Source organism: Hirundo rustica, chromosome 13 (assembly GCF_015227805.2).
Source record: "Hirundo rustica isolate bHirRus1 chromosome 13, bHirRus1.pri.v3, whole genome shotgun sequence".
Lineage (NCBI taxonomy): Eukaryota > Metazoa > Chordata > Aves > Passeriformes > Hirundinidae > Hirundo > Hirundo rustica.
The window spans coordinates 18,424,622-18,448,084 of record NC_053462.1 but is presented as its reverse complement, the minus strand read 5'-3'; the positions used below and the strand labels follow the sequence as shown (position 1 = coordinate 18,448,084).

The following is a 23,463-nucleotide window of genomic DNA, read 5'->3' as shown; positions in this document are numbered from 1 at the left end:
AATATTCTTGAGCAACATGAGTGCATTAAATTCTGGCACAGTTCTTATAAAGAGAGTGTGTGGCAACTTGTAAGACCATGTGATATAAACATGTTAAGAGTAGTCAGGTGTAACTTGTTCCTTGCCACAGCAGTAAAAGCAGTGATTCCCAGGCTTTCTGATCTGGCAAACCCCTGTCAGCCCTCAGGACTCCTGCACAGACCCCAGACCCCCTCAGTGTCAGTGGCTGTTGCAAACAGAATAAAGACAACACTCATGATTTCACAAATAAAGTTTGGAAACCACCAGACATAATGATGGCTTTGGTTCCCTCCAGCTCTGCACTCCTGTGGCTCTGGACTGTTGCTGTGACCCCAGGGAATGTAGGGTAAGTTTGTGACGGAATATGATGGTAACAACAGTCTGAGCTACTGAGCACAGCCCCTTTTGCTTGCCTTGGAGAGAGCTGGCCCAGGAAGGTCAGCAGGTTGTTTGCTTCCTGCTGAGCTAATTGGCAGGGTGACAGCCACTGCCTGCCAAACTCATGCATTTGTTTAATCTCTGCTAGTTGGGGATAAAAACCACCAATAGACAAAAGAGGCCTTCTTTAAAAGAGCTGATTTGGAGCTGGGTGAAGATGGCTTCTCCCCTTACAGCCCCAAGTATCAGTAGTAGCTGCTCTGGATGTGCACAAATAACACACACCCAAGCTCACTTTGGATCCCCTTTCCCCCTGACAGTACAAATAAGAGGAGAGGGAAACTATTGATCTTGGTATAATATGAAAAGTTACCAGAATCAGGTAGATTTGGCATCTGTAGTTGTGTATTTGAAAGCTGATGCCACTTGTGAGTGCAAGATTGAATGGATTGCAGGAGAGATGAGGAGCTTCCTGAACTGATTTAAGATGCACAAAGCTGCTGTCTAAAGGACACGTGCAAGGCCCAAGGGAATCAGTGCAAAGAATCTTGTTAAAGTTTATGGGCCTTTGATCAAGTCCTAAAGACAGACTCAAGAGTTGAGATGTTTTGACTTTGAAACAAAGGCCCTGGTGCAATTACATAATTTCTATTATTCTCTTCAAACTGCTGTGTTATTCATCATTCTGATCAGAACACGCTTTGCATCTCTGTCCTATTTCTGGTTTGATGATTGTGATAAACCTTTTGCAGGCTGTGAGGTTGTTCATTTCCTTCAGATCTTCTGTCTGGCTTGTGAAAGTGCTTTTTAAATTTTAAAGGACAAAATTTTTGTTTGTTTTTGCCAATTAGGGATTACCAAGGGCTAATCATATTCTAAAACAGTAGGAATGAGTGTGATAAACTTAGTGACCCTTTTCAGCCTGAAAGCTGTACACTCCTTCATTTAGATTGTGATAGTGCTTAAGTTTTAAAAGGAGAAATTTATGAGGTGGGTTTGTTTTTATTTTTTTTTTTTTTTTTCACCAGTTTGAGATTATTAGGGTCTAGTGGTATCCTAAAAATATAACTTCTAGTACAGCTTAATCTTTGCCTCTTTCAGAGATCTGCATCCTTTCCATTTGTATGGAGTGTACCTGTTGCTGCCATCTCCCTATGACAGAGGGCTATCTCTTTGGTATCCTCAGGATTTGCAGGTTTTAATTAGAATGGATTTATGTTGATTAGAGTTGATGGGATTGAAATGCCATGTAGTTATTAATTTCCTAGTTTTAATTTTGCTACTTAGTCATACGTTACCAAAAATATCTTAGAAATGTGGGGGTTTTTTTCCCCTTGTAAAGTGGCAAACCAGAGAAATAAATGCATCACGGCAGGCTGTCATTTTGAGTACAACTCCTGCTAGATCCTGACTTAGAATTCTGTGAATGACTGTGGAGCTGGATAAAAATGAAAAGAAATACGTGCAGCCAAGTTTTCTTAGATTTTCTTTGAAAACAGAAATCAACTTTCAGGAATTTCTGCTAGAATTTCCTTGTTTTCTTTTACACATAAACTTCAGTGGACATAATTCCTAGGAATTCCAAAATTTCAAAATGCCCATTTTAATCTCTGAAGCATACGCAAGACAAAGAGTTTCTGGGCAGAAGTCAGTATTATCCAGCACGTGGAATGCTGTTTCCACTTTTGCAGGGAGGAAGGTGAGGCATAAAATAATGTGTGCTCCGGTCCAAGGATCATTACAATCACTCTAAGGTGCATCTTCAGATCTCACCACAACAGGATAACATATTGTGCAGGTGGACTGGCTTTGCAGGCTGCTCATCACTGCAGTGATGAATAAAAGCAGTAACAAAATTTACAGAGCAGATAAAAATTCAAATTATCCTTCTTCCAAAAGTCTCATGCTGAGCCCATTGCAGCTGAAGGGAGGAGACCACAGCACTGAGACACACAAGTGGCAGAGTTTTGGACTGGGAATGAGGACTCTGGCTTTTGCAGAGAAGGGGTTCAGTGCAGTGAATGTTTATATTCAGTGCTGGCATTCAACTAATTCCTAAAACTTCAGGGTAAAAATTCCTGCAGAAATTGATCCTAAAGATAAATTCACATCTTCTTTCAGCTTCTCTCCTCTGTCTGTAGCCAAACCCATTCCTTGCTGACTACAAGAGCAGTGAACTCAAAATTTCTTTTGATAAAAGCATAGCTGAGCAGCATTCTTCCACAATGTGTCCAAATAACGCCAATTGCTGTAACACTACATTTCCTGCAGATTAAAATTCTCTCCTTAATATTGTCTATCTGGAGACAGGTGTTTGAAGAAAACAGCTAAGCTTGATCATAAATTTGCCCCAGCATATTTAGGATACATTCATTCAGATCTTATTTGTAAATAAGATTTCTTCCAGAATACCAACCACCAGCTTTGGTCTGCTCCAGTCCTTATTTCTATTTCTGGTTTGCTATCACTTGGAAGTTTGGTCAGCTTCCTCCAAATGGGAATTTCCTGAGGTTTGGATTTCTTTGTGAAGCAGCAGAACTTTGGGAAACCTCATTGCATTGGTATAGGCAGACGGAGAGAATCAGGATTCTTCTTTAGCTCCTGGGTCTATGCCCCTTTTTTGTCCTGTGCTTGCTCATGACTGTTCCAGCCTTTGGGTTTAGGTGGAGGTGAAAGAGAAGTTCAAACAGATGCAAACTGGGGGGATGGGCAATATTCAAACAATTGATTCAATCACAAATACAGCTGATAATGTTCAACCTGTAAATGCCTGTTTGGTGTTGGAAAGTTGGGAATTGGTTGGGTTTCTCCCATAGCCTTGATTCCTCCTCAGGCAGGACTAGGAGGGATGTTCTGTAGAGACAGCAACACGGCAGGTAAATTTTCCTTTTGCTCTCAGAACCAGAAGGTGAAGATATTCTTGGAAGCAATTGGTTTCTTGCTTCAATTGCAGTGTGAATTTTCTGGATAAAAGAAAAAAACTCTCGTCTTGCAGTTATCCACATAGGAATTTGCACTAAAAAAGCCAACACTTGCAGTCTGACCTATATGGCATTGCTGTTAAATATGCATGATATATGCTGCTTTTCCTATTTTTTCTTCAGGAGGGGTCTCTTTGCTTCTCAGTTCATACGCATTAGTCTCATTAACATTAATAAGAATTTAGGTGTTGCAGAGTGATTATCAATCCAGTTTGATATCATTCCCCGATACTTAACCAGGGTGATGTGCTCCAAAAAAAGGCAGAATGTCATTCTGGATGCCAGGGTGTACTTGGGCTCCTGTTTCATACAGAATCACACCCTGAAGCTCCTGAGAGCCAGCCACGGGTTCCATGGCACTCTCCTACATGCTCAGGCCATTGTGATCCCACCAAAGAGATGATCTGTTCATACAGCAAAGCTGTCACAGCCATCCTGCAGCACAGAGTTCCACTCATCCCTTTTGTGGGAGTTTCCTTTATAAAAAAATGAGTAATAGCTGTGTACAACTGAATTTCTGTGGGTTTTTTTGTTAGCGGATCAAACTCCTCCCTGAAATAACCAGCTACAGTTCAGCTGAATGAAGGCTATGTCTTCATTTGAATCATTGCATTATTATTTGCTTCAGCCTCACCAAATCCTTTGTTTATTTTTAAATTTACATCGTACTAAGCAGAAAATAAAGTCATGCCCTGGAGCAGTGCAGAAACCACGATTAAGAGAAATAGCAGACACTAAGAATGATGGTCATACACACAGGATTAAGAGCGGAGTTCGACTTCCTATAGGTCAAGATTTACACAAACCACTCGGTCACTGGCCAGTTCTTAACTCATTTTGAGTGTCCTTTTTATTAGGATTGGGGAGCAGACCTAAAAGCTGTGTTAATGAAAAGAAAACAATTGACGTGATTGAACCAGGCCCTAAATGCTTAGTGTCTGAATTAGATGAACAATTCCTGTATATTTTGCTACAGTAATGCAGGATTAATGTTTTCTGATCATATTTTCATTACTCGTTCTTTAAGAGCACTGGGAAAATTTGAGTGAATCTTCATATTTGTAATGGGTCCATCATGTGGGAAAAGATAAATTAACGTGATTCTTGCTATCCTTATTTGGAGAGATCAGGTATGGATTGGGAAAGTCAAACAAAACCTGTACAGAACTGGCTCTAGTTCAGACTGTATTTTCTATACTGCCTACAACTGATATGTTTGTATTTGATTTGGACACTTTGTATGGGTGGAAGGGAGTCAGGCATAAATGAGGCCAACACTATTATTCAGTGTTATTAATGATGTTGTCTACTCTTAGTTCCTCAAAAACTAGAAAACTAATAAATTTTACATAGTGGGGAAAAAAATCTCAGATAAATCAAGCAAATACATAAATTCTTTAAAGTATTTAATATGTGTTAAGAGGACAGGATGATGAATTCAATATTGAAAACCAATATCAAGTTTACAATTATGTACCATTTATCATCACTGATTGCACAGACAGAGTATTATTGTGGGGAACAGAATGATGCATAAACTAAAACCCTGATTGGTTTTCTAAAAAAAAACAAGTTAAAATTCATGTTATGTCTGAAAAGCTTTGTTTTTTCTTTTTCGAGCATTGTTTTCAATAGTAATTGTTCATGCAGACACAAATGATGCATATTTAATTTCTTGGGCTTTAATATTAACAGTATAATAATTTTCCAGTGTTGATAACTTGTGCTTTTACAAACACTAGCAGGATTCAGTTTGCTATTGTCTTCTGAGACCCAACTTCCCCTTTAAGCAAAAAGAACATATGGAAAATGAAAAAGTGGAGTGGAACTAGTTTTGAATTGGACATGTAGAAGCAAGCAAATGAAAGCAGCAAAACACTCTTGAAAGGTGAGTGGACTTTGAAGAGAAAACGTGTACAAGTGGCTGTTTTTACTCAGCAGATCTTTTCAAGGGGTAAAATTCTGCCTCCCGGAAAGTCAACAGCAACGCTCACTGTGAATTCAGTGTTTTCCAGCTCCTGTTGTCTGTGTGAAGGGCATACCTGCTCACCTTTATGAAAGAGCTGCTCTTCTTTAAACTCCTGTCACCCCAGCTGGGCTCTGGGAGAGGGAAATGAATTCTCTGGCTCACACTTTATCAGCAGAATTATTAAGCAGTTTTCTGTGCAGAGTCACTCTTGTAATACACTCCTGCTTTTTTTTTTTTTTTTCCTTTTTTTTTTTTTTTTTTTTTTTTTTTTTTTTCTTTTTTTTTTTTTTTCCCCAATTATTTTCTCATTTTCATGTTGGTGCTCAGGTTTCTTGGGGATAACCAGATATAATTTCACCAAACTGAAGCTGTGCACTCATAACTGAGAGCTATTTTGTCCTTCAGAATTTCAGCAACTCATTCTGATTTATGAAAGAATCTGGCTAAGCTTGAAGATTCAGCTGGAGTTTACAGAGTTATAACTCTAGTCTAGACTCATTGAGTCAACAATAATATGAAAGAAGCCAAACTGTCTTTTTATATCTTTTTTTTTTTTTTGTAAACTACACATTTTAAAAACAGAAGCACTGAACTAGAACCAGTGTGCTGCAATCTAGTGCTGTTTGGACTGAATGTCTTTTAGAAGGGGTTTGCATTTAAATAGACACCAAGAAGAAATGAGCATTCCAGTAGTCACCCTCAAATGGAGAAACATCCATAGCCACACTCATTGGCATTTACTGACATCTACGCCCCTGCGAGCAGACAACCATAGTGCAGAGAATGCCAGAACTTTCCATGGGAAATTACTGAGCTGGATGGGATTTTATATGAGCCAGAAGAGTGGGGCTGAATGCTGTGCCTCAAATATCTGTCAGAAGTCATACAGCTGAATGTAATGTCTTGGGTTTCATTGGTGTCCAGGGCACTCATGGTTTGACAGGCCACTTCTTTTGAAAGTTTTACAGAGAACACTGAAAGGCAAAGGAAAAAAAAAAATTGTCGCAGCAGGCTCACCTAATTCATTTTAAGCAGTCTGGTTTAGTCTCTTTGCATTTCTTACCGTTTAAAAAGGAAAATCAAAGATGCTGAATAGTTCCCCAAATGGAAACTGTTGACAAAACTGAGTTCTAAACAATGCCATCAGTCTAGAGCAACTGGTGGTTTTTAATATTCTTAGGCAAACAACAAAATCTAATTATCTTTATTTATTCAATAAATCAAGTTCAAATTTGATCTATTGAATTGTATTAAATATTGAAAATAATTTAATAAATAAACACTATTGCTAATTTATTATTGATATTCACCATTAGGATTTTGGTGAAAAATAATTTAAAACAGGTGGAGAAAGGTAGTGAGGAATTCACCTCAGGCACCAGTACTGCTGCAGAAACTGCTTAGGTTGCCTTAGCCATGGGTAATGAAGAAAAATGACTTGTGGAGCCAGGGAGGGAGCAGAACTGGGCCCGAAAAAGAGGTGGGGAAGGAGGAATCTCTCCAGCAGCTGCTCCAGCACCCAGGGATTCTCCACTGCCCTATGCTGCTGGCTCAGAGGGCTGCTGCAAGGTCTTGGGAATGCTGCAAACCAGCACAGCAAGGCAAGGCAAGGCAAGGCCGGGAACCTGGTGCTGAAGGGAAGGAGGTTTTTTGGGAGGCTGTGAGGTTGCAGTGAGTCCCTTACGGAGCCAATGTACCAATCCTGGCCCAAACTATGTCCTTTTTGAAACATTGCCATCACCTGCAGTCATGGACTGGCACGTGACCAGGAAACACAGTGCAGGACAAAGGATTTTGGCAGCCTCACGTGGACATGAAATACTGTACAATGTGGGGATTCATCGTGTGGCTACGGTGACAAAAAAAAAAAAAAAAAAGTTCTGTTCATCATTTTGGTCTGTTATCAGAAAGGGACTCGATCTTGTGTTTCTTACACACTGAGATGTTCAAAAAGCGGGATCACAGCCAAGGCTGTTATTCTAATTAGAATATAATCACTAATAGTACATAACACAAGTAGAGCGTCTCATCTTGAAAAGCCTGTGCAAGCATAAGATTTCTGGCTAAGAGCTAAGTTAGTGCAGCTGTTCAAATCACCTGTCATAAGCCTTTTGGTCTAATGATTTTAATCATTATGCATTTGTAACTTCTGGTACATCTTTCAGGACGAAAATGACAACCGTGGGGTGCGATTCGTTCCTTGGCTGGTGCCTCTCTGCGCACGCAGCGGCGCTGAGCCACCCGAAAGCAGCAGCGATGCAGTGGATGTGACAGTGCAAGGGCAGATGCTCTGGACGGTAGAGGATGCTAGAGAAGAGGTAAATTTTGCACGGCGCTTTTCCCCATTAGCATCCCCATGAACCTCGCTTGGTGTCAGCTCGAGGCAGCGTCTCCCCGTGCAGGGGCTGCTTTAGGCGCTGCGAGCTGCGTGTGCCTGCCCGTGTGTGCCCGCTCCTCCGGCGGCGTGCGTGCCACTACTCGCAAACCCGGCACCTTGAAATGGCTCCAGAAGTTTGCACGATCTCCCTGTAAGCACATCCGCGGAGTCTGAGGGGTCTCTGCTCGGGAGATCGTGGTGTTTCGGCTGCAGGAGGCAGGGAACCGTGCTTCCCCCCATCTCCTGCATCTGCTGAGCCACCAAGTGTTTCTGCCTCGGCTATAGTTTGCTTCCTCATTCCCACATGTTCGGGCGGCAACCCTGGGATGCCGGGGTGGCGGTCTGATTCTTTGTCCTTCTAGCCTATTGAATGTATTTTAATTGAATCGGGCAGAGAAAAAAAGAAAAAACCCAAACACATACACAAACCCCCAGACATCGGGACTAGTCCCCCTTCCCCGAAACAACAAACGGTTAAATAAATAACGAGATGCCAAACCAGCCATCACCAAACGAATAAGCCAAAAATCAGCGTCAGCGCCGCAGGAAACGGGAAAGTTTCTGCGCTCTGAAGCTGGTACCGCACGTCAAAGCGAGAATCCAGGGGGAGGGGAGCGGAGCGCGGCCTCAGCCCAGCGCCTGCGAGAGCCGGGGATGCGCCGGTGCGCCCAGCCCTGCATCCCGGAGCGACTGCCCGAGAGATGCTGCTGTGACTTGGTTCTGCGCCGGGAAAAGAACGGCTCCGAGCCCCCACCCCCGTCTCCTCCCGCCCTCCTCTTCCTTCCCCCTCCCCCGGGTCCTGCGGGGAGGCGGGTTTAAGGTGGGTCGTGTGGCCGCGGTAACTTTCCTAACAGAGCCAAAGAGGCGCCCGGAGTCCCCCGCAGCAGCATCGCCCGCCCGTCCTGGGCAGCGGCACCGGCGCGGTGCCCCGGTGCCAGCGGCCCCGGCTCTGCCGAGGCTGCCCGGGCTCCGCTCGCCGCCTCCCGCCGCCGCCTCTCGCCGCAGCCCCTCGGAGCCGCCCCCGGGTCCCGCCGAGGTAGGTGCGAGTCGGGACAAGCGCTGGGCGCTGCCGGGGACGCGGCACCGGAGCCCCATGCCCGCAGCTGCGGCCCCCCACTCCCCGTTTGTTCCTGGCGCTGCTGCAGGGCACGGAGCATCCTCTGCACCCCCGGCTCCCAGCGACCAAGCCGCTGCCCTGCCCCTCCGGGAGCTGCCCGGGCACCAGGACGAGCCGGGGGGAGGCAGTCTCTCTCCAGTCCCTTCCCTCAATCTTTGCCTTCTCGTTGGTGCTTTTGGAAGTGCTGAGCTAGGAGACGTGTGAGATCTTACGGCTTTATTAGGACTCTTCCCTATCAGCGCTTCTCTCGGAAGCCGCTTCTTCCCCCCCGTGTGGTTTACTGGGGTGTTGTATCGGCACGAACTTTCTTCTGGTTGCCGGAGACGGATTTGGTCCCCTCGTGTCCCCGCGTGTCCCCGCGTGTCCCCGTCCTCGGGCCGCTGCGCTGCGCGGGCGAGCGGGCTCGGGCTGGCGCCGGGCTGCTCGGATTGTAGCGGCTTCCCTTGTCTGTACCTGCCGGGGCTCCTGGTGGGAGAAGGTTTTTGGGGTAGGGAGAAGTTGTAGGATGCAGTGTGTAAGCGACACCTGCGTTTCTAGAGCCTGGGAAGGGGGTGGAATCTCACTCTCACTGGTGCTACTCGCTGCTGCCAAACATTGCCTCCTTTTGCCTAGGCAGGATTCTGGCCACGCTGCCAGATGGTTCCTAACAAAGAGAGAAGTTTGGGAGTGTCGGGACATCAGCTCCCAAATCCAGCGCTCAGCTGAGGTCATGGGGACAGCACACGGTTCTGGTGGCTGTGTTAATTCGATGCCGCTTACTCGGTGCAAGCACGGGGTACCTGATTGATCCAGAGAGGTGGGCAGAGCATCAATAGCTGGGAAACCAAGGCAGCCATGGCTCCTTGCTATTTAAATCTCCAGCCCCTGTGATCACTGCACGCTGGGCTTAGCCCGTCCTCCCCCTCTGCAGAAAGAAAGTCCGGAGTTAACTAAAAGGAGCGCTACAGTTCGTGTCTTTTTTATCCCCTGACTTAGAACAGAAGTATGTAACACATAGATTAGCTCGAATGGAGCAGCCTGTCTGCCTTCCATGACCTGGCAGACAGGGGAGATCCCGCCCCCAGTCATGTTCAGTCCTGTATTTTTGTAATAGAAATCTCAAGTTAGGTGACTGGACGTTATGTCTCAGTTTCACATCACTGGGCTAAGGAATTCTGAGAAGATTTTTCCTGGGATATCCAAGTCCAAGTCAGAATCCTTTCCGTGCTTACACATCTCCTAGAGTCCATCCAGAGCTTTGCTGTCCCTCTTGCTGTTTGGACCTTCCTGACATGTCTGCTTGGTAATTAAATCCCATAAATTTTCCTTCTCAGAGTAGTGCCTGCTGGATGGATTCTTTCAGGTGTATTGCCTTGGTTATAAATAAAGGTGACCAAACCGACTGAACAGCCTCATCACAGGGTTGGATTTTACCTACTCTTTCGCAGAGCTTTTACTTGTTTATGAACAAGTTTTTATTTGTGGGCCCTGCTCTGGAGTCTCTTAAAGTTGGTGTGGGACACCTGAAATTGTCTTTGATGAGGTTAATAAATGCCAAGAAGCATGTGTAAAATATGTTTGCAAGATCAGTTTCAAGGCAAGTGCATGAGTTCCTATTTCTCAGTAACAACCTTCGGGGGCTTCTTCAGTGTCCAAACTCTTTGAGTTCAGTTTTATTGCCGCTTCTTTTTGATATCTGAGTATTGTTACAGAATTGCAAAAGTTTTTGGTGAAAGTGTTTCAACATATGAAACATTGAAAATGATCGTGTAGCCATGATCTGTTTTTCAAAACAGGGTCTCAGTGTTGTCTGTATTTCCAGTCACTCCCAGTCACCTACTTAGTAAAATTCTATCATTTTAGTTAAAAAAACCCAAATTGGCTGATGTCAAATGCACAATATTAGGCTGCATTTTGTTGTTCCAGCTTTTGACTTATGAGAAAATCCTAATTTGATCTCTCTCTTTTTTTTTTTTTTTAAATTAAAGGTAAATTAATTGTCCAAAGAATCAAACAGAAGCCAACAGTCCCTGTTTAGAAGTCTCATATTTACTGTGAATGGGGCGCTCAGCCGTTTTCACTTTGAACAATCCATCGTGCTTTAAACACCAGGCACCAGAATTAATATTTAAGCAAATGCATACGGCAAAACTATAAATCACTGAAAACAGTTAATTATATTGGAACTGTGAAAATACCTTCGAGTACAGCCTGCATAAACTATTTCTCTCTAGCGTGATCACAATTCTTGCAAACCTTTTATCCTTGTATGTGAAATCATTTCTAATTCTGCGTTCCTGCAAAGCATGCGCTCCGTTATTGTTTTCAAAACCATGTGGTTTGGGCTACTATTTAAATATAATATTTATGATACTACTTTGGTTGTTCAGCTTAAAAAGGGAAGCGCTGCATACCATTGCATATTAAAAAGCTTCTGTGTAATTACTACTTTTTGCAGTACTGCTGTGCAAATCTCTGGGTCGGGAATTTAAATGGAGACTTTACAGAGTTCACAGTTACTTTATATAAAAGCCATAAGTCTTCTTCTCAAAATGTGGGGGCTGCAGGCACTGGGGAGTGTGGAGCGTGGTGCCTGCACTGGTTTTTACCTTTTTCTTGTTGTAGCATCTGTGCTTGCCATTGGCCTTTGTGTACTCCCAGGTTCATGGAGTGTGGTGGGCTCACCCAAACCATCATCTGTCGGTCCCTTTTGGGTCTGAATTACCTGTTTTTCACATTTATTGTCGTATTGCCGTCTTATCCAAATGTGTCTGTTCTGGCTGCATCTTGCAGAGGAGTGCTGGGACTTCCACTGCCCCTCTGCTTTGCCTGTCCATGCAAAGGACCTGTGAGGCTGCAAGAGGCAGAATCTGCTGCTAATTCAAACCCAAAGTCTCTGGAAGTTTCTTCAGAGATGGTGATGGACTTAAGATCACCCTGTAGATGCCTGTAGGATTCAGATGTCACAATCTCCTTATATTTCCCAGGGTATCTGCCTGGTCTCCAGTGGCTGCTCCCCCAGAATTCTGTTGTCCTGGGAGACATGCCTTGGATCTGGTGCCCAATGCAGATATCTTGGTTTTCCTTATGTGTTTCAAACAGAACTCGGGATTCCTGTGAAGCTCCGGCGTCCTGCCCTGACTATCTCACATATTACGAAAAATGGCTAATATGTAAAATCCTGCATCAAAGAAATAGTTACAATTACTATTGGGAATAAATGATTTGTCCCCAGAAAGGCTTGTTCAGATGTTAATGAAAAAGATAAAACAAATTCCCCCTCATTGTTCTATGTCCTGCAGACTGACCATGCTGCCAGAGCAACCCATACATTCCTTTGCACAAAATTGACTGAAACCTCAGTGGGGAAGTTCTGTATGCTAAGAGTGAGACATGAAAAAGCTTGTAGAAAATTAAAAGAGCCACTCTCAGAGGAGACAAATCCCAGACAGAATCTGTTTGAGATTGCCAGAAGAATTCAGCCGTATGATACTTCTCTGTGAATCCTGTGGGTGATGTACAATCGATGTGTGCAGGTACAGAGGAGGAATTTTGTTTAAGAGTTTGTAGAGTGTAACCCTTACCTTATGAATTACAGATAAAGTACCAAACTCATGAAGAGACAATATCCCACCCCGCTGTGAAGATCAGACTCGGTAGCTGTGAGAGTGGGCTGCAGCCCAGAGACTCTGAAGCGTTTGGTCAAGATGACCAAAAACAAGTGCAGAATTCTCCAGGATGAGTGTGTTTACAAACACTTGTATCTGACCAGTGGAGCTCAGCCCTCCAGGCAGATTCTCTAGTCTGGCTGCTGCTCTAAAGGGGAGCTACTGAAATTTGTATGAAATCCTCTTTCCCAGTGAGGCAGAGAGGTACAAGATGAAGGTCACCACTTAGCCCGCTCACAGAAATGCAGCAGGAATGGAGAGCTTGCCCAACTCACACCAGACTGCAAACAAGAGCAGAACTTCAGGGCTCACTTTTCCCTTTGCAGTAAGAACTGGCACTGAGATTTTCTCCTGGTACCAGCCTGAGAACAAAGGCTAGTGAATGAAAGAATTAATAGGCACGAGGCTGAAATGAGATTCACTGCTAAACATGTGCTCTGCCTGGAGGAGGAGTAAGAGAGAGTAGCTGAGTGAAAATAGTTCTGTGCACTAACTTCACATGGTTCATTTTCAAGTTTTTTTTCATCAAAAACATTTTATAAGGGCTATTAGTCACTCTGAAAAATATTTAAAAGGGTCAAAAAAGCACCATAAAACTTGCCAGAATATGACAGCTGAAATGTTGTCCAAGTGAGGAATTTGTGAACAAGTTTGTGTTGGGGTTTTTTTGCTTGGTTTGTTTTGGTTTTTATTCTTTTGATGTTTTACTGGTAGATATGGGTGGAAATAGGGCCAGGTTCTCCTATGCTCAGATATGCAGCTGAAGTTTTGCTTAGCCTTTTATCTTGGATTTCTTGTTAAGATCTAGACTTTTGCTTGCCTCCCACTTTATCACAAGCCTTACAGAACATAATTTTTTGCAAGGTTTATGGAGTGTTGTGAACACATGAGAATCTGATTTCTCTGAAACACAGATAGTAGGAAAAAACTATAGAGAAATGATCAGGTGGAGTATTGGAATGCACAGTGGCCTCCTAAAGGGGCCAAACCAGGAGGGTAAATTAACAGCTTTAAAGCTCTTTAGTTAAAGGATGTAACCTATTTTCTCTAGATTGTGGGGATGGATAAGGTGTTTTGGGAGCATATCCTACTCTTTTATGTTTGAGTCTTTAACACTCACATCTGGTTTTGAGACAATTACTTGAACAGTAAAAACTATTGTTTGGACATTGCTGTTTTAAGAGCCTTTAAAGCTTTGTCGAGGTTTTGATAGAAATATTTTTTTTTACCGGTATAAAACATGGAGGTGCACTGATATAAATCCAGTGTAAGCATGAGGAGAATCAAGTTCTTTATCATGCTTTTAAAATCTACCAAGTGAGGGAAGCATGGATGATTTGTAAGTAGTCAACTGGCATATGGTACCATTATGATAACATCATGTTCACAGCACTTTCCAGATTGATATACAACCTTTCTAAAATAAGCTCTGCAGAAAAATAAAGAAGAACGTAAAGTCATTTAGCAGCCAACACGCAGTTGGCACAGCACAGGACACTGGGACGTGACTTCTCTGACACTCAGCGTGTCACAGGAGTGGTGCGTCACAGTCTACTGCGATGGCAGGCAGTCTGACAGGCAGTCACTCCAGAAAGGTGCCCCTGGCCCCGTGTCCTGGGGCTGATTCCTGCTCTCTGAATGCACCAGGAAGTGCTGCTTTCATTTCCATTCCACAGCCCGGGCCAAGCCGTGGGGTTAGCACAAGGTATGGAATTTGTTTCTCAGGAGGAAGTCCAGCCTTAGCCCTTTGTTAGCAGTGGAAAGAGAGAGGCTGGGGTTTCCTGGGGATGGAGACTGAATTATCCTCTAGTTCTGGATGGAAATGTCCAGACCGAGATGGGAGCTGTCTTGCTGACCTGCTGTGTCATTTATGGTTCTTGAGGAACAGGAAAACCATAAATATTCTTAGAAGTAGGAGCCTTGACAAGACAAACTGTGGCAATGTTTCACTATTCAAAGGGCTTTTATCTACTTGCCACAGCCAGCTTAATTCTATTAAAGAATTAAAACAATGATACTTTATTATAGCATAAATTTTACTTTTGTTTGCCTTCATTTAAATGCACAAGCTGTAAATATAATTTTAAAGAAGTGCTGGCTGATTAATTTGAACTTCTATTAACTTCTGTGCATTAAAATGGGTATGGTAAATCAAAACCATTGAAGTCATAACACTGTTCCTCAAACTGAGGAAGAATGTCTGATGTAGCAATGCTCTTCACCTCTTCTCCTCTTCCAATTTCCCTGCATATTCCACATAGGCATTTTATCAACCAAACAGGACCAGCCAGTTATTTTATAGACACAATTCAAGCATCAGAAAATGTAATTCTTTGTGTTCTTGTGCAATGTTTTCTCCAAACACCGTCTGACCAGTGATGCCCTGGAACTCCAGGGAGAGAGGAGTTCTATGTCTGTATTTATTTGCAAAGAATTGGGCTTTTGGAGGTTTGTTTTGGCAGGGGATGTCACCTTTAGGATGAGTTGCCTTCTGGATGTGACACCTGCCCCTTTCTTCCATGGAGGTCTAGGTAGTCTTTGGCAGTCTGCTTCTCCTGCCCAGACCAGGCCAGGCATCCAACTTCTCTACTTTAATTTGGTGAGATGGATCCCATCCTTTCATAATAATGCCTAGTTTTCATTTTACTTGTAAAGACAGATTAAAAACTTTACAGTAAATGAAGGAATGAACAAATTTGAAAATTATAATTTGTAACTCTGATCATCAGTTTAGCTATGATGAGTTTTGATAGCTGTAGTGTTACAGAATGACAGAGCTGAGCATGTAGCAAGTAGGTTTTGCTGTTTTTCCCTGGATGATGATTTTTGGATGTAACCCTGACTAATTGAGGGAATCCTTCAGCTGGAAATGTCATTGCACTGAGTTACGTAGAACTTGTTTTGCGGAGCAAAGTGTCTGCAGTCACTGACTAAAACTACTGGTAATAACTTTGCCAGAACACTGCAAAATACTTGAAGATTAAATACTCCAACAAGTCAGTTTTCTTTGGTGGTGGTGAGTGTCATTTACCTCAGGAAGTCCTTTTGGGTTGGATCCTTTAGTGCCATTATAGTGTCCTAAATTATGTATTTATGTGTTGGACAGGGAAGACATCAGTCGCCTGTAGGATGTGTTAATAGTAATTGAGGATTGATTAGATGGAGTCTGTGCAGGGAGGGCTGCTGGGAATGTAACCAAAATGACAAGAGTGGTGAATTATATTTACAAAATACTCATGTCTGTTAAACACTGGTGGTCAAATATAGAGAAAGATTTGTGAGCTGCACATGGAAGGAGACTCGTTTGCAGTGCCTGTTGCAGGAGAGGACCCATCCACTTGTTACCCAGCACTGGGTTATGAATTCTGCAGGGCAGAAATTGTGATTTATGAGAACTGAGGTCTGTGCAATGACAAAATACCATCTGCTGCTTGTGGTCAGAAGGTAGCAAATGAGGGAATGGAGTAGGTGTTCTTAACAGTTGAGGCAGGTGCTACATCCATTCCAATCCACAGGAATCTGGAGAAGTTTTATTTTTCTTACTCTATTTTGATTTATATTGTACCACTCTGGCTCATGAAGATGTAAGTGAAATTTATTTCTCAAAATATGTTCCGTGGGATTGTTTGTGGATGATCTGAGCCCAGCCTGGAAACTGAGCTTGTTCCTCTTGCTCTGATCTGTAAGATGCAAAAAACGTGGGAACTCTGAATAAGGGACAAACGATGTTAAACAGAAAGGCAATGGGAAATAGCTTGGCAGGCAGAGGTGTGTGGGTAGGAAGGACATAAAAAGTCACTTATATATAGAAAAAAGCGAGAAAAAGAAACACAATTGGGAAAATAAACAAGAAGGGACAAAGAGGCAACTAAATAAAATTCAGCAACAGATTAAAGCTCACTCAGAAATCACTGAGTTGAGAATGTGAAGTGAGGAATCAGATCTGTGTATGGTGTGCAAAAGCCTTTTGCTTGACAGAAAGAGAAATAAATAATTTGCTTGACAGAAAGAGAGATGCTGCTGCACTGAATAGTGTCCAGCATCTAACACTGATGGTTTCTAGTTAATCCAAGCATCCTCCCAATTTTTTGTAGCAGATGTTTTTTTCCCCTGCTCTCCCATTGTCCTGCAGGTCTTTTGCCTTATTCTCCCTGGCCTTCTTTTAAGCTTTCTTAAGGATTAAGTTTCCCACTTGAGGGACAGCTTGGTACAACATTAAACAGAAGAATTTTAGGGTCTGTCTTCCTGTTGTAGTACAGAGCTAGGGTTGGGGTTTTCTTTGGCATGCAGGCATTGAAAGGCAGGAGATCTACTTAAAATAATGTGCACTGGAAGCTGAGTATAAACTCGTAGTTCTGTTGACTTTTGTAAGAGAAACATGTTTGCACAGACACTCTAAATGAAATAGGCTCTGGTGTTCACACACAGCGCAGCAAAGAGAGATGCTGAAGGGAGTACCCTGAGCCTGCAGAAGTGCTGCTGGGATGTAGATGTTGGTGACATAGCCTGGTGTGTTTAGCCAAAGGGACATGGAAATGTTGGGCTCTGATAGTTCTGTGCTTCTTGAAACAGCACCCAGAGAGGGAGGGACTGCTGTGTCCATGCTGCTTTTCCTCCTGCTGATGGAACATGGACTCAGTTTGGCCGCTGCTTGGTTTTGCCATTGCCAACAGGCAGCATGATGCCTGGGTTAATGCTGGATTTACTTCAGTGGACCCATTTGGGAACCATGGAACCACAGAATATCCTGAATTAGAAGGGACAATTGAAGTCTGACTCCTGGCCCTGCATGGGGCACGCCAAGTATCCCCCCATATTCCTGACAGCTTTGACTCTCTTTACAGAAAAGTTAGTTTTTAAAATTTAAAAGCATCTTCCTCCCATATTCAATGGTGCTTGCATACCAATTATTTATTCCACTGGATGGCAAAAATAAAAAGTGCTGTGAAGCCTTCAGTCCTGCATTAGAGCTCTGGAGCAGAAATGCTGCAAGTCAGTGTGCATAAGCATAACCCTGTTAGGAGGGAGGGATGAGCTGGCTTGTGTGAGAGGGTGAGCACATCTGCCCTCCTGAATCCTCCTGGTGAGCAGTGTGAGGAATGCAGCCTTAAAAAGTTGTGTCCCTTCAGGTAAATGCTCCAGCCACAGAGAGAAAGATGTTTGAGGAGATGTGGTCACTGTCCAGGCCATCTGACCCCCCCTGGAGAGAGCAGTGCTGCAGTGTTTGCGTTTCACACTGAACCCCAGCTGCCAGCTGGACTCTCCTCCCAGCTAAAATCTTGGACAACTGTGTAGGAATTCAAAGAAATCTCGTGTTGTATGTTGCTTGTCATACAAGAAAAAGAAAACCAACTTTGATACAAGTATTTTCTTATATTAGCATAATAGCTTGTCATTCATTATGTAGGAATTAATAAGGAACAAAAACATTCTTCTTGTCTAGCTAAAGCTAATTATTCCAAGGCACAAGAAACTGAGGTGTTTGGAAATAGGATAAGGTGGTCTTCGTGCCATTCCCCTTCCTACTGTAATATTTTCAGTTGCCCACATGACTTCAATCTATACACTGTAAGCCAACAATATATCCCGTGTCACTCACTGGTGTGTCTAACACACCTTATACATTTGCTGTGTGAAGGACAACACTTTTGGTTGTTTAAAACCTCTCTCAAACTGAAGTTCAAACCAAGTCCATGATGGTGGGAAGTGCTGGCAGCTGAGATATTCAGCTGCACTGAAGCCTTGTGTTCTTTGAAGATGAGATTTTTCAGAGATATGTAGGACAGTGAGTATTTAAGGACACACAGTTTCTTTGGGTGTCTTTACATAAAATATAGAGGCCTTCACTCTGCTTGAGGCCCTTGAGCATGTAGATTTGATATTAAGTAATAGATGTTATGATGAACATTGTTTATTTGATAAATCTAGTGCCAGAAAAAGTCATGTATTATAGGATCAGGAAAGGAGAAGCCTGTTCTTGGCTTTGTCAAAGGCTGCCTCTAATACCAGGGCCTTCTATTTTCTGGGCATACTAATGCTCCTGGTATTTTTTTAAATCTTAACATATTTGTAGAGTGCTCCAAGATCCTGTGCAAAGTTCTTGGGAGCACTGTAGGCATCCCTAGGCAAATTAGTGCTACATTAGCTATAGATCAGTCTGCTCTGCTCATTTCTCTTAATTTTATGGAGGTGACTGCTGCCAGGTGCTGCCAAGTCCAAAGCCAAGTAGTTCTGCTCCAGTTTGCTGCTGCATTTTGTGCAATTGGATGATCACAGTTTCATTCCAGAAGATCTGATTGTTTTTTCAGCTATCTGAAGTCTGCTTGAAAATAGAACTGGATATAGAAACAAACTTTTCTTCTCTGATAAAATCATGTTGGATTTCCCTTTTAATTTCTAATCAAGCAGAAGCTTTCATAAGAAAATTTTGAGAAACAGTTTCAAGAAACTATTTAGTGTTAGGTCATCTGTGGCAGCCTTGATTCCGCTCAAAATGCCACAGAAGATGAACACAAACACAAAATAATTCTAATTATTTAAAATGTTGCTTGCTGTGATAGAACTGTGAGCTACACACCTCTCTTTTCTTCCGCTGGGACAGGATCTGGTTTTGAACCAGTGTTTGATGTCAGCTGTCCAGGTGTTTGTTGCTTCAGCTTTTCTAGCACTTGTAAGTCATTAACAGCCTCACTGAAAAGCAGCTGAAGTTAATGAGTGTATTTCAAACGACTCAGAATTTGGGCCTAAATAAAGATACACTATGCTGGTAAATGCTGCTCAGGGTCATTAAAATATATTTAAATTAAATAAGATTCTGTTGCCTGATTTAGAAACCAGAACAGAACCCAAACTATCCTCACAAAATGAAACAATTTGTTTTAAAAAGCAGCATATAATGGAACTCCTAATGCATTTCTAAATACATAAATTCTGTTAAAGTCACATTTATGTTCCCTTAGTCAAGCCACTTCCTCGTGATATGTGCTGTGCTAATCAATATCCAAATAGAAAGAAATTGAACTTGCAAATGATGAGGCACTCCTTGGGTTTCTCCACTTGCTCCCTAGAGCTTCACGTCAAGCGCAATAGACAAATCTTCACATCTAAATAATTCATCTGCAAATGGTGAAAACAGGAGGAGTAAAAAGACAACGTTGTTCCATGCTAAAATACAATAATGCATTAAAATTAATCAATTTCCTCCTGCTGGGGAACAATCATTTAGAAAACATTTTAATTACCAAAACTGAATAATGGGATCAGTGTTTTTGAGAAGGTTGGATTCACCCTACTGAGCACTGGAGAATCCTCTTCACAGGAGCCCATAAAAATATTGCTGTTTTCAAGTTACTGCTTTCAATCATGATACTTCTGGGGAGAAATCAGATTTTTTTCACAGCAGCTTTTAAGGCAAACATGGAGTGGACAGCAGGGCTATGTTAACTGTTCTGTCCTCAGAGCTTGCCTTGCGTGTGCTCCTGTATTTCTCTTTCTTTTGGATGAGAATTTATTGTGCATTGCTTAACACATGTCTAAAGTCAAATGTTCAAGCCAAAGTGTTTGGCTGCAACAACAGACAGCGTTGTAAGGTTGTAAAAATAACATTCTTGTGTCTATATTCAGCCTCACAAGGGAAGGAAATGTGCAGGAATCAACCAGCCCAGTCCCTTGTCTTGGCTGACAGTGGTGTTCCAGGAGAATGGCTGTGGTTATTCCATTAGGGATAATGGCTTTGGATTTCAGAATTTGCCATGGAAGAACCTGCTTTTCCCTGTGATGCAGGAGGGCCTTGGTCTCTAGCTCTGATTTCCTGGGCATTTTCCAGAGATCTGAATGTTAGTCAGAGATGTAAGTCACTAATTATAGAACATCCAGTGACTCCCAAGGAATAGCCACTACCTGGCCATCTGGGAAAGCTGGAGGAGACAGTATCAAAAAAACTGTTTTTGTAGCAGTACTTTCTGGCCATAGATGGGATATTTTTGTCTAAAATAGTTTATGTCACTTACATTTTTTGTCGTACCAAGCTGTGGAAGTTTTGCTTTGCCATAAACATGGGAGGCACAGAGTCACCTTTACCAACAGGGTGCCCAGAGAAGCTGTGGCTGCCCCTGGATCCCTGGAAGTGTCTCAGGCCAGGCTGGACAGGGCTTGGAGCAGCCTGGGACAGTGGAAGATGTCCCTGCCCATGGCAGGGGTTGGGATGGGCCTTAAGATCCCTTCCCACCCAAAGCATTCCAGGATTCTCTGATTCCATGAAGTCCCACAGCTGAGGGGATGGGAAGGGTCTCCAAAGGAATGCAGGTCACAGGAAGATGACAGAAAATTTTGCACGGGATGTTTGTACTGAGAGCAGGTGAGAACTGGGATTAGAGCCAGTGCCAGTTGTGGGAGGGGCACAGGCCTTGGCAGGGGTGTCCTGGAGCTTTTATTCCACAAATGAGGACATTGGTCAGCAAAATGATTAAATGAAGGGGACCTGGGTACCTGCTGAAGATTGAGTCACCTGAAAGATGAGTTTGCTGAAGCTGCCCTGCACGAATTCCAGGAACATTTACACTGACTGGGGTCTTTAGTGTGTGCGCAGGGTAAGCTCCCATCTCAATACTTTGCTGAATCAGGATATTAAGTTTGCAAAATAAATTAAAATAGATTCACTGAGAATGATGTAAATCTTTATGCTCACAGTAGGGCACAGAAGCAAAGTGAATATCCTGGTAATGAAAGTACCTTGTAACTCGTGGAATGAACAAAGTTCCCAGAATGGTTATTACATGCTGTATTTTCTGTTTTGGATTATTGGAATAGAATTACTGAGAATTAAACTGTATAAAAGGCATTTTCTTTTTTATTTTCATAATTATTCTTTCATCCACATAAAACTTTTTTCTATCTTGAAATAGTCTTGGTTGGTACTAGAAATTGCTGTAGCATAAGTAAAACCAGTCTAATTGAGATTCATAAATCCACTTTTTAACAAGTACAATTAGGAATTGTTATTAGAGACCAGCTGGAAAACATTAGGGATGAAAATTTACCATAGGAGGTTTTTTTATGTGCTTGAGACATTGTTTGATACCAAACCCTAAATTAGATCACCAGACAAATGAACCTGCTATTTGAAATCTAATTTGTACACAGGAAGTTAATTCTGAATATTCCTATTGATAAAAATTTTATTATTAGGTCTCGTTAAACTGCCTGTTCTTAATGGAAGTCTGACTTTCACAATGCTTTTCCTATAATTAAAATATGAGCAGTACCAACTTGATTATGTTGAGTGCGTTTGTGTCCAGTGGCTGTGTAATAAACTTTGGTGCAAGTCAATTCTATTATCTATTACGATTTTTGAAAGTAGAGAAGTTTATTGGGCCTAATTCCAACCCAACTCAATTCAAAGGAATTGTTCAGTTGGTGTGGCTGAAATGAAAATTTTAGGAACCTAAGCACAGCTTTTAAACATATTCACATACAGCCACTTCAGTATCTAAGACATCTATCTTAAAATTCTGTTAAATAAAAGAGCTTTTGAGAAAATATATTTATTTCTTAAGAATTCAACAACTAATTCATGTTGGTTACATATTATGCTCAATCACAATCAATAGATGAAATTCTGGAAAATCCATTCTCAACTTGTGGTTGAGTTTTGACTTTCCTCCTGTTGCAATTCAGGTTTTATTTGGAAAGTGCTGTTGCCACAAAGAAAGAATGCTTTTAGCCTGATTGAACTGAACATCTTTAAACGACTTCTCGTCAGTCAACTTTGAGGTGCTTTTTTTCCTGTTTGTGGTTAATTGTGTTTCCCTCCTGGAAAATTGGACAAATCAATGTAAAAACAAGAAGATAATTATTAATTTTTTAAGATAAACAGGTAAGCCATGTTAGCTATAGTAAGGCATCTGTGAACAATCCAAAACAAGGATGTAAATTCACTGCAGTCAAATGTTTTACACCATTGATAAATTTGACACGTTTATTACTCATCTAATTAAATTGTGCATGCAGAGCAGGCAGGAACCAACAATGTATGCAGATGTCACATGGATATTTAGTACAGTGCTGATTAAGATCAGCTCGTTTACATCACACTGGGCTGATTTGTTATGATCAAACAAAACATGTTCAACAGAAAAGAAAATTATTGAGCCGGGTTCCATTCTCTGGAAGTTCGAGACTCAGTGGTTTTACCAGGCTCATGTGGGTGAAATCAGTGGGAAAAGAGGGCAGGAGCAGCCAGATGTTCTCTTGCAGCACTTTTTTTTTTTGGCTGGGAATGTTTTGGGAGCACACAGGAGGTGTGGCTGTACTGTGGGACACCCTACACTGGGTTGGGGACAGTTCCTGCACAGATGTAGTGATGTGTTGTATTCCTGTGGCCACAGTGTCCCAGGATTTGGGAGATGAGAGCTCAGGGAAGCTGCTGGGGAAAGCCAAACTGTCCATGGATTGACGCTTCATGTTCAAATACCTTTGTAACAACAAACCTGTTGAGACAGAGAGCAGAACTCTCTCAGTTCCTGTGTTACTTGCACAGATCCCAGTCCCACAGGCTTGTTGTTCATCTGCTCTTCTAGTACCTGCAGCAACAACCAAATCAGTCCCTTAGCAGCAGGAACTGGGCTTTCCCCTTTTGTCAGCCCTATAACCCATTCCATTGTGAGGTACAAGTGAAGGGAAGGAGCATCTCTGCCTCCTCCTTGAAAAGCACGAGGCTTCTGGGGTTTGTTCGCAGCAAAGGGGGGCCGAGGTGGGTGTTCTTTAGCTGGGTTTTGTGTCTCTGCCTGTATAACTCAGCTCAAGCCATGGCCTGAGTGACATCCAGCTCTCAGCAGAGAAAGGTGCACCGCAGCAAGGACTTTGTAATCGATATTTTTCTGCCCAACTTTATGAACTGGCTCATCACCTCAGATGTTGATTTTATTTGTTAGATAATCAAACTGGCTTGTATTCAGTCCAGAGCCATTTATATT

General features: G+C 42.5%; 1 protein-coding gene across 9 annotated transcripts in view; it reads left to right on the top strand.

Annotated features, from left to right (window-relative positions):
* Positions 1 to 5,222: 5,222 nt before the first annotated feature.
* Positions 5,223 to 23,463, top strand: part of MEGF11 (multiple EGF like domains 11) — a 261,527-nt gene continuing 243,286 nt past the window's right edge. For 7 of the 9 annotated variants that reach the window (XR_009208315.1, XR_009208314.1, XM_058422421.1 and 4 more), the window contains exon 1: positions 8,643 to 8,762. The gene's annotated coding sequence lies outside the window, so the exon portion shown is untranslated. Of the gene's footprint in view, positions 5,269 to 7,514; positions 7,668 to 8,448; positions 8,547 to 8,642; positions 8,763 to 23,463 lie in introns of those variants that run through there. The other 2 variants (XM_040077847.2, XM_040077843.1) reach the window with 2 other exon arrangements.